This window comes from Choloepus didactylus, chromosome 11 (genome assembly GCF_015220235.1).
Source record: "Choloepus didactylus isolate mChoDid1 chromosome 11, mChoDid1.pri, whole genome shotgun sequence".
In the NCBI taxonomy this organism is placed as follows: domain Eukaryota; kingdom Metazoa; phylum Chordata; class Mammalia; order Pilosa; family Megalonychidae; genus Choloepus; species Choloepus didactylus.
In genome coordinates, this window is record NC_051317.1 from 41404589 (window position 1) to 41415881 (window position 11293).

General features: G+C 39.9%; 1 pseudogene; it reads left to right on the top strand.

The window, feature by feature from the left end:
- Positions 1-8506: 8506 nt before the first annotated feature.
- Positions 8507-10866, top strand: LOC119505990 (annotated as a pseudogene).
- The last annotated feature ends 427 nt before the right edge of the window (positions 10867-11293 follow it).

Consider the following 11293-nt stretch of genomic DNA (forward strand, 5'->3'; position numbering starts at 1 on the left):
CATGAAGCAAATAAATATAAGACTCACTGGTGTCACAGAAGAAGAGAAGGGTAAAGGGCTAGGAAGAGTGTTTCAATACATAGTTGAGGAAAACTTCCCAAACTTTCTAAATGACATAAATATGCAAATCAAAGATGCCCAATGAACTCCAAATAGAATAAATCCAAATAAACCTAATCTGAGATATATACTGATTAGACTGTCAAATGCTGAAGAGGAGAAACTTCTGAAAGCAAGAGAGAAGCGATTCACCACATAAAAGGAAACCAGCATAAGACTAAGTACTGACTACTCAGTGGGCACCATGGAGGCGAGAAGGCAGTGGTATGACATATTTAAGATTCTGAGACAGAAAAATTTCCAGCCAAGAATTCTTTATCCAGCAAAGCTCTCCTTCAAAATTGAGGGAGTTTAAAATTTTCACAGACAACAAACACTGAGAGAATTTGTTAACAAGAGACCTGCTCTGCAAGAAATACTAAAGGGAGCTCTATCAGCTGAGAAAAAAGAAAGTAGAGAGAGGTCTGGAGAAGAGCACAGAACTGAAGAGTTATTAATAAGGGTAACTTAAAGGAAAAAAAGAGAGAGGGGAAAAAATTAGATCTAACAACTAAAAACCAAAGGATAAGATGGTTGGTTCAAGAACTCCCTTCACAGTAATAAATTTGAATGTGAATGGATTAAACTCTCCAATTAAAAGATATGGACAGGTAGAATGGATTAAAAAATATGTCCCAGAAATATGCTGTTCTCAAGAGACTCATCTTTGACCCTGTGACACAAAGAGACTGAAAGTGAAAGGATAGAAAAAACATTCCACACAAACTGCAATCAAAAGAAAGCTGGGGTAGCTATTTTAATATCAGACAAAATAGACTTTAAATGAAAAGATGTCATAAGAGATAAAGAAGGACATTATATATTAATAAAAGAGATAATTCACCAAGAAGAAATAACAATTACAAATGTTTATGCACCCAATCGAGGAGCTCCAAAGTAGAAGAGACAAACATTGGCTAAACTGAAGGGAGCAACAGACACATCTACAATAATAGTGGGAGACTTCAATATACCACTCTCTTCTATAGATAGAACTAAACAGAGGACCAATAAGGAAATTGAGAACCTAAACAATATGATAAATGAATTAGACTTAAAAGACATATATAGATACTTACATCTCAAAGTTCCAGGATATACATTTTTCTCTAGTGCTCATGGAACATATTCAAGGATAGATCATATGCCAGGGCACAAAACAAGTCTTAATAAATTTAAAAAGATTGAAATTATTCAAAGCACATTCTCTGACCACAATGGAATGCAACTAGAAATCAACAACCACCAAAGAACTAGATCTTTCACAAACATATGGAGGTTAAACAACACATTCCTGAAAAACCAGTGGGTTAAAAAAGGAATTGCATGAGAAATTGGTAAATATCTAGAGATGATTGAAAATGAGAACAGAACATATCAAAACCTGTGGGATGCAGCAAAGGCAGTGCCGAGAAGAAAATTTATAGCTCTAAATGCATATATCAAAAAGCAAGAAAGAGCTAAAACTAAAGACCTAGCTGAACAACTGAAGAGGCTAAAGAATATTCAGAAAACTAACCCTAAAGCAAGTAGATGAAAACAAATAACAAAGATTAGAGCAGAAATAAATGAGCTGCAGAACAAAAACACAATAGAGAGAATAAATAAAACCAAAAGTTGGTTCTTTGAGAAGATCAACAAGATTGACAGACCCTTAGCTAGACTGACAAAGTCAAAAAGAGAGAATAATATGAATCAAATAAACAGAATCAGAAATCAGAATGGGATAATTACTACAGATCCTGAAGAAATAAAAATAAATCATAAGAGGATACTACGAACAACTGTATGCCAACAGGGTAAACAATTTAGAGGAAATGGACAATTTCCTGGAAACACATGAACAACCTGGACTGACCCAAGAAGAAATAGAAGACCTCAATAAACCAATCACAAGGAAAGAGATCCAATCAGTCATCAAAAACCTACCTACAAATAAAAGCCAATTTGGGAAAGAAGAATGAAGTTGGAGGACTCACAGTTTCCAATTTTAAAACCTGTTATAGGCATACTGAATTTTATTGCACTTTCACTTTATTGTGCTTCACAGATAATACATGTTTTACAAATTGAAAGTTTGTGGCCACCCAGTGTCAAGCAAATCAATAGGCACCATTTTTCCAACAGCATGTACAGTACTTACTTCATGTCTCTGTGTTATATTTTGCTAATTGTTACAATATTCCAAACATTTGCATTATTATTATACCTGTTATGGTGATCTGTGATCAGTGATCTTTGATTGTTACTACTGTAATTTTTTAGGGGTGCCATGAACTGCACCCACATAAGAGTGAACTTAATTGATAAATGTTGTATGTGCTCTAACTTCTCTATCTACCAGATATTTCCCCATCTCTCTCCCTCTACTGGGGCCTCCGTATTCCATGATATTCAACAATATTGAAATTTGACCAGTTAATAGCCCTACAATGGCCTCTAATTGTTCAACTGAAAGGAAAAGTTGCACATCTCTCACTTTAAATAGAAAGCTCATAATGATTAAGCTTAGTGAGGAAGGCATGTCGAAAGTCAATGGCCCCGAAGTTAGACCTTTTACACCAGTTAGCCAAGTTGTGAATGGAAAGGAAAAATTCTTGAAGTAAATCACAAGTGCTACTCCAGTGAACATGAATGATAAGAAAGCAAAACAGCCTTATCGCTGATACGGAGAAAGTTTTAGTGGTCTGAATAGATCAAACGAGTCACAACATTTCCTTAAGCCAAAATCTAATCTAGAGCAAGGCCCCAACTCTCTTCAATTCTATGAAGGCTGAGAGAGGTGAGGAAGCTACAGAAGAAACGTTCAAAGCTAGCAGAGGTTGATTGATGAAGTTTAAGGAAAGAAGCCATTTCCATAACACAAAATTGCAAGGTGAAGCAGTAAGTGCTGATGCAGAAGCTGCAGCAGGTTATCTAGCAGATCTAGCTCGGATCACTGATGAAGGTAGCTACACTAAACAACTGATTTTCAATGTAAACAAAACGGCCTTCTATTAGAATAAAACGCCATCTAAGACTTTCATTGTTAAAGAGGAGAAAGCAATGGCTGACTTCAAAGCTTCAAAGGACAGGCTGACTCTTGTTAGGGGCTAATGCAGCTGGTGACTTTAAGTTGAAACTAATGCTCATTTACCATTCCAAAAATCCTAGGGTCCTTAAAAATTATGCTAAATATACTGTTTCTGAGCTTTGTAAATGGAACAACAAAGCCTGGATGACAGCACATCTGTTTACAACATGGTTTACCAAATATTGTAAGCCCACTGTTGAGACCTACTGTTCAGAAAAAAATGATCTCTTTTAAAATATGATTGCTCATTGGCAATGCACCTGGTCACCCAAGAGCTCAGATGGAGATATACAATGAAAGGAACGTTGTTTTCATGCCTGCTAACACAATATCCATTCTGCAGCCCATGGATCAAGGAGTCATTTTGACTATGAAGTCTTATTATTTAAGAAATACATTTCTTAAGGCTATAGCTGTCATAGCTAGTGATTCCTCTGAACAACCTGGACAAATTAAATGAAAACTTTCTGGAAAAGATTCACCATTCCAGATGCCATTAAGAACATTTGTGATTCATGGAAGGAGGTTAAAATATAAACATTAACAGAAGTTTGGAAGAAGTTGATTTCCAAACCTCATGCTTGCTTTAGAGGGGTTCAAGACTTCAGTGGAGAAAGTGACTGCAGATGTGGTGGAAAATAGCATGAGAACTAGAATTAGAAGTGGATCCCAAAGATTTGACTAAATTGTTGCAATCTCATGATAAAACTTTCACAGATGAAGAGTTGTTTCTTACAGATGAGCTAAGAAAGTGGTTTCTTGAGATGGAATCTATTTGTGGTGAAGATGATGTGAGCATTGTTGAAATGACAAAACATATTTAGAATATTACATAAACTTAGTTGATAAAGCAGTGGCAGGGATAGAGAGGTTTGACTCCAGTTTTGAAAGAAGTTATACGGTAGGTAAAATGCTATCAAACATCGTCACATACTACAGAGAAATTTTTCATGAGTCAATCAATGCTGCAAACTTCACTGTTTTCTTATTTTAAGAAATTGCCACAGCCACCCCAACCTTCAGCATGCACCGCCCTGATCATCAGTAAGCAGCTAACAACATCAAGGCATGAACCTCTACTAGCAAAAAGATTACAACTTGCTAAAGGCCCAGATGATGGTTAGCATTTTTTTGCAATAAAGTATTTTTAAATTAAGGTATATATATTGTTTTTTAGACATACTGCTATTGCACATTTAAACTGCAGTGTAGTGTAAACATAACTTTTATAGGCACTGGAAAATAAAAAAAAAAATGTATGACTCACTTTATTGCAGTAGTCTGAAACCAAACCCACAAATATTTTTGAAATGTACCTGTACAAAGCTACAGGAATCAAAATAGCATGGTACTGACACAAGGACAAACAGATAAACAAATCTAATCGAACAGAGAGCTCAGAAATAAACCCTCACTTCTATGGCCAAAGGATTTTTGACAAGGTGACAAGTCCACTCAATGGGGAAAGAATAGTTACTTCAGCAAATGGTGCTGGGAAAACAGGATGTCCATATGAAAAAGAACGAAGTTGGAACCCTACCTCATACCATATAACAGAAATTATCTCATAATGGATCAAAGACCTAAATATAAGAAATGTAACTATAAAAATCCTAGAAGAAAACATAGAGAAGCATCTTTGGGTTTATTAGATTTTATACCAAAAGCATGAGCAACAAAATAAAAATTAGATAAATGGGACTTCATCAAAAATAAAAACTTTTGTGCATCAAGGACTTCATCACAAAAGTAAAAAGACAAAAACCTACAGAATGGGAGAAAATATTTAGAACCACATATCTGATAAGGGTTTAATACCTAGAATATATAAAGAAATCCTGTAACTCAACAACAAAAAGACAAACAACTCAATTTTTTAAAAATGGACAGAAGACCTGAATAGATATTTCTCCAAAGCAGATATACAAAAGGCCAATAAGCTCAAGAAAAGATGTTCAGCATCATTAGCCATTAGGGAAATGCAAATCAAAACTACAATGGGATACTATTTCATATCCACTAGAATGACTATTATTTTTATTAAAAATTGTAAATAACAAGTGTTGGAGAAGATGTGGAAAAAAAAAGAATACTCATTCATTGTTGGTGGGAATGTAAAGTCGTGCAAATACTGTGGAAAAGAGGTCGATGTTTCCTCATAAAGTTAAGTATGGAATTACCAAATGACCTGGCAATCCCACTTCTAGCTATATACCCCAAAAAATTGAAAGCAGGGATTTGAACAGATAATTGCACACAGATGTTCATAGCATCATTATTCACAATTGCCAAAAGATGGAAGCAACCCAAGGGCCCACGAACAAATGAATGGATAAACAAAATATGGTATATACATACAATGGAATATATTTCAGCCTTAAAATGGAATAAAGTTCTGATATATGCAAGAACATGGATGAACCTTGAAGATACAGTGTTGACTGAAATAAACCAGAACCAAAAGGACAAATATTGTATGATCTCACTTACATGAAATAAATAGAATAAGCAAATTCACAGAGTCAAACTAGAATACAGGATACCAGGCACTGGTTGGAGGTAAGGAGTGGGGAGTTAATTCTTTATTGATATAAAGTTTCTGTTTAGCATGATGGAAGATTTTCAATAATGGATGTATGGTGATGGTATCTCAAAACTGTGAATGTAATTAATTTGTTTGAATGTGGTGATGGTATCTCAAAATTGTGAATGTAATTAATTTGTTTGAATGTGGTTAAAGGGGAAATTTTAGGCTGTATATATGTTACTAGATTAAACATTTTTTAAAGCCATGGGACTATATAACATGAACAGTGAAACCCAATGTAAAGTAATTAATGTAAAGTTAATAATATAATTACAATAATATTATTTCATTTAGTGTAACAAAGTTACCATTCTAATGTAAAGTGTTCACAATGGGGAAACTGTGTGTGAGGAAAGGAGAAGGGGACTCTATATATTTCCTGCATGAATTTTCTGTAAACCTACAACTTCTCAAATTAAAAAAAAAAATCTAGATTAGAAATGAAATTTAATTCTACTCTTCTTATTTTGTAGCACAAGGTAACCAACAGCTCAAATCACAGAGGCCATATCCACCATATCACATAATTTACTTCCTCAGAAACATTTCCAGAAAGCCATCATTGCAAACATGGGCTTCTAGAAGTGAAATTTGTCAGTTTAACTCTTTATGAAGTTTAATATTTAAAGTGTTCTGCCTCATTGCTACCTTAAACATGGCATATTTCTAAACCACCACAGAGGCCTCATTATATTTTTCCCCACCAAGCATCCTTCGAAGGAAGATGTCAGTGAACATATTAATTTTTGAAAATCTCAAACACATAAACAGGCAGTAAAAGACCATATGCTAGTTTTGGTTTCTAAACCACAGTGGATGCATTGGAAATGATTATTGTAAATTCCCTGAGAGAAATGAAATCCAAGGTGGTTCCACAAATGATGAATTCATGGTGGAAAAAATAATTTCACTCATTTATGGTCTTATCTTATGTTTTTTCTCTCTCTCCAAAAAAAATACATTAGGGAATGGTGTGACAAAATTAAAAAAAGGAAGAGGCATGCTTGCAATGTTTACCAAGCAAGAAATAAATGTTATGGTTCTGTGAATGTAGAATGTTTTGACAGTATTTCAGATTTGTCAGGCCATCTGGTGAAGATATTATCAAGGGCATTAAAAGCAAATAGCTAAATTCTTCTATCAGTTCATTATTATGTTACCAGATGGAAATCTTTTTCTTCTTTCCTGAGTCTATCCAGTGTTGACTTGGGAGAGACAAAAATCAATTAAAAATGACTATCTGAGCTGTTCCCCACCCAACACTTTTGTTGCTTAACATTTTTAGTACGTAAACTCAATTCCTAACCTCAGCTTCCCTGAAGAGGTTTCCAACCATTGGCTTGAATCTTGAATAGAAATCAGAGTTGCAAAAAATAAGCATCTGAAAGACATTAATGTTAAGATGTCAGTTCTCTCCAAATTGATCTATAGATTCAATGCAAGCCCGCTGAAAATTGCAATGGGTAGTCTTGTAGATCATGAAAAGCTGATTCTAAAATTTATACGTAAAGGTAAACGAACTCACACTCCCCAATTTCAAGTGTCACTATAAAGCCACATAATTCAAGACAGCATGGTATTAATAAAAGCAAAAAACCCTGATGGGAGCTAGAATCAAGACTTCCCAGGAATAATGAGCACACTTAGAATCCAGATCTTTGTTTCTAAATACCCTGCTCCAATAAAAGAAACAGTACTCCTTGTAGTAATGGACTCCAGGGCTGAGGTAAGGGAAATCCAAAATGAGTCTGGAGCATCTTGTGATGCTAGAAAGTAAGGAAGTGCTCGAAAACTGATGGGATCATGTCAAAAGATCACAGGAGCCAACCCAAAAAAGCTTCCAATGTCCAAACGTGGAGCAAGCTGAGCAAGAAAATAAATGATAGATTGGATTGTAACCAGTAGAATACAATAAGCTTGCGTGAGAACATATTGACACAAATAAATAATTGAGTAAATAAGCAAGAAGCTATGTGGGAAATAGAAAGAAGTGGAACAAAACAGTAATCACTGTTGCAGACAAGATCTTCCAATTGACTAACAAAACGTTGAGGAGGAACACAGTATTCATCTAGTCTCAAGGTGTCTCCCCCAAGATATTTATTAATTACAGAAGGAAAATATTAATTTTAAAATGGAACAACCTGGCATATACCACCTCAACCCACCAATCAAGGTTAATATCACCAGTAATAAAACACATGAATATCATGCATGCTCTGTTATGATGCAATGAGCAGGAGTTATTTCTGTTGTACTCTTGCCAAAAATGCATAAGTTAAATCTAATCATGAAAAAAATTAGGTAAATGTAAATTATGGGTCCTTCTACAAAATATCTGTCCAGTACTCTTCAAAAGTGTCAAAGTCATGGAAAACAAAGAGAGATTGAGAAACTATCACAATTTGGGAGACAATATGAAGACATCAAAACTATACACAACCAGCCTGGTCTCCTCTCATCAGAGAAGAAGCTCCATGTTGGACAAGGGTGATGGGACCTGAAACAGTCTGGGTCTGAGCTGGGGGGTGTGGAAGCCACCCCTGAGACTCCTGAACCATAGATGTCTGACAGGCTAAGGGTCTGGGGATGCCCCCTGCCTGACCCCCTTGACCTGACTGGCAGGGGGGCCGGGATGGGCAGCAGCCCCCTCTCACCACAGCCATAGATAGCCTGCTGCCTAAGCCCAAGTAAAACCAACTTCAGTTTCTGTCATCTCTGGGGTAGGAGGCTTCAGGGTCCTCCTCCAGGACATGAGCAAGCTGAGTGGGGGCAGTGGGGAGAGCACTCAGGTAGAAGGGGGCTAGCGGGGGTCCAAGGAGCAAACCCATCACTGGAGCTTTCTCAATAAACCCACACAAGGCTGGCTGAATTCTAACAAGAAAGTCACAGGACCTGGGGTTTCCTACTTGGTTTGGTATATGGGCTGTGGGGAGGTCCTGCAGTCATTGTGTGCCCTGGACTTCAACACCTGGACTCAGGTCACCAGGGAGGCTGTCAGTCTGCTGTGTGAGGCTGTGTGGGGTGCAAAGGGGGCCACAAAGAGGAGAAAGCCCTGTATCCACCCTCTCAGCTCCATCCTCAGGAGGAGTAACAAGAAATCTGCTGGAATGCCAGTCACTCCCACCATTTCCACTAGCAGTCTCAACCTCAGGGCTGCAGACTGCAAACACATCGTCACCAACTACCACATTCAGTCCATCTCATTTGCATCCAGTGGGGACCCAAACGCAGCTGAGTATGTCACCTACATTGCCAGAGAGCCTGTGAGTCAGAAAGTCTGCCACGTCCTAGAATGTTCTGAAAGGCTTGTCCAGGATGTCATCAGCAACATTGGCCAAGCCTTCATGTTGCACTTTAAACAACCCCTCAGAAACCCACCCGAGCTTGCCACCACCCCTCCCCCACACCATGACGGGATGCTGGCCTTGATGGCTCAGCTTGGGATAAAGAAGAGGAAGAACCACCCAATCATCTGTACTATAATGACTTCCCAGGGAAGGAACTCCCTCTTGGGGAGTTGGGAGACACGAGGCATCAGGAAGAAACCACTCCAGGATGGCTTGACCCACTCTGCCCAGTGCCCAGACCCCCAGCCATCTGGGGGCTATACTGCCCATGGGGCAGCCTGTGGCAGGAAACACAGTAGTCCATAAACAGATGTCACCTCTGCCACCCTGTCTAGGCAGAGAGGTCTTTGATGATCCCCCCTATGTCAACGTCCAGAACCTTGACAAGACTTGGCAAGCAGGGGGCAGGGACGAGCCCCTCAACCCTGCCATCAGTGATAGCACACCCCATGACCTCTTTGATATGAAGCCCTTTGAAGAAGCCTTTTGGGTGCCTCTGCCTCCCCAATCATTGTCCATGGCTGAGCACCTTCAAGGGGAGCCCTGGTTCCAAGAGACGCTGAGTCAGTGGGAAGCAGAGACGCTGCTGCAGCTCAGTGAGGTCTTCCTGGTGAGGGAGAACATGACCACACCTGGCCGGTATGTGCTCACCAGCCTGCAGAGTGGGCAGCCCAAGCATCTGCTCATGTTGGGCCCTGAGGGTGTGGTTTGGACAAAGGATCACTGCTTTTAGATCATCAGTTACCTCATCAGCTACCACATGGACAGACACTTACCCATCATCTCTGTGGATGGTGAACTCTGTCTCCAGCAGCCAATGGGGCAGAAAGTGCAATCTGTCCCAGTGCTTTCTCCCAGAAGGTCCTCTCCAGCCCCATCCACCCTATTCCCTATTCCCTATTCCCTGACTCTCAGGACCTCTCTTGGGAGTGTTCTGTGGGCTTGGCCTTGCATAGGAGCTGGAGTCAGCATGTGGCTAAGTGAGAGGGTTTGAGTCAGGAGACTGGGGTGGGATCCTGCTTCTCCCCAAACCTCATCAAGTATTAATGTACAGAGTGGCTGCCTTCCCTGGGCCTGTGCCAACTTCTTCCCACTTCTTCAAAAGGGTGGATGCTTGAGGCCTGGCCAGTGCCTCCTTGTAATGGAAAATGTCCTAGAGAGTTGGGTCCAGAGAAGCAACCGCCCTTCTAGGGAAGAGGGAATGGATCACAGCTTTGGTCTACCCCTGGGCTCAGGATACCCCCACAAACTCCTCTCAACACCCCCACCCCCAAGTGGTTAAACTCTGAAGATATTTTATACAAAGAGGTCTCCTTGGGTCCCTGAGGTCAAGGTTGGGCATCTTGACCCCTTGGCTTCTGGGACTTTGTCCTCTCCTTGCTCAACACCTTATCCAGTTTGGTTTGGGAGAACAAAGGCAGGAAAGCCAGCTTTCCTCTTTCCATGGGGGATGTGTAACCCTTGGAGGCTGCCCCAGAGCTCGGCCAGTGGGGAGGTGGACCCTTCCCTTGCTCAGGACCTCCTGGCCAGGACCTTCATGGAAGGGGTCTGTATATATGTTTCCTGAGCCCCACTCCACCATGTTGCAGGCACGTTACACTCCGCAGCCAAAGTGCGGCTCTTCCTTCGTGGCCTCTGCCCTGCCCCCCTGCTGGGCGGGAGGCTGGAAGAGGACTGCAGGCCGCCTCCTGTCCAGTGGCCTCTCCCAGGAGGATCTTATAGAGGAGGAGCAGGGCCTTCGAGATCTAAAGCAGTAGACAATCCCCAAATACCATCTCTAGATGTGGAACTGCTTTTATATTTTATTTTATATACCTGTATTTCAGAGCTGTAGGTTTACTTTCTAATTTTGTCTTCTATGGCTTGTTCTCAAGCACAAAATGATAATTATGTTTATATATCACCTCTTTGACTTTTCAAAGCCCTTTTCCAATAAGGCATTTTCATTCCCCTGCCCCTGTGGTAATTGGGATCCGTGGTCTGTTTTTACAGGAGAGATCTAAGGTAGAGAGAAGTTGAGGGCTAAGATTAGAAACTGTGAGCCACTTATGCCCAGACTGGGAGGTAGACGTTTGGCTGAAGAAATGTTTCACCAAAGGGAAAGTTAAAACCTGAGGTTATTTAAGGAGTTCCTTTTACATGCCCAGTCCTGCACTGAGCCTGGTGTGGCCACGGAGACAGAGG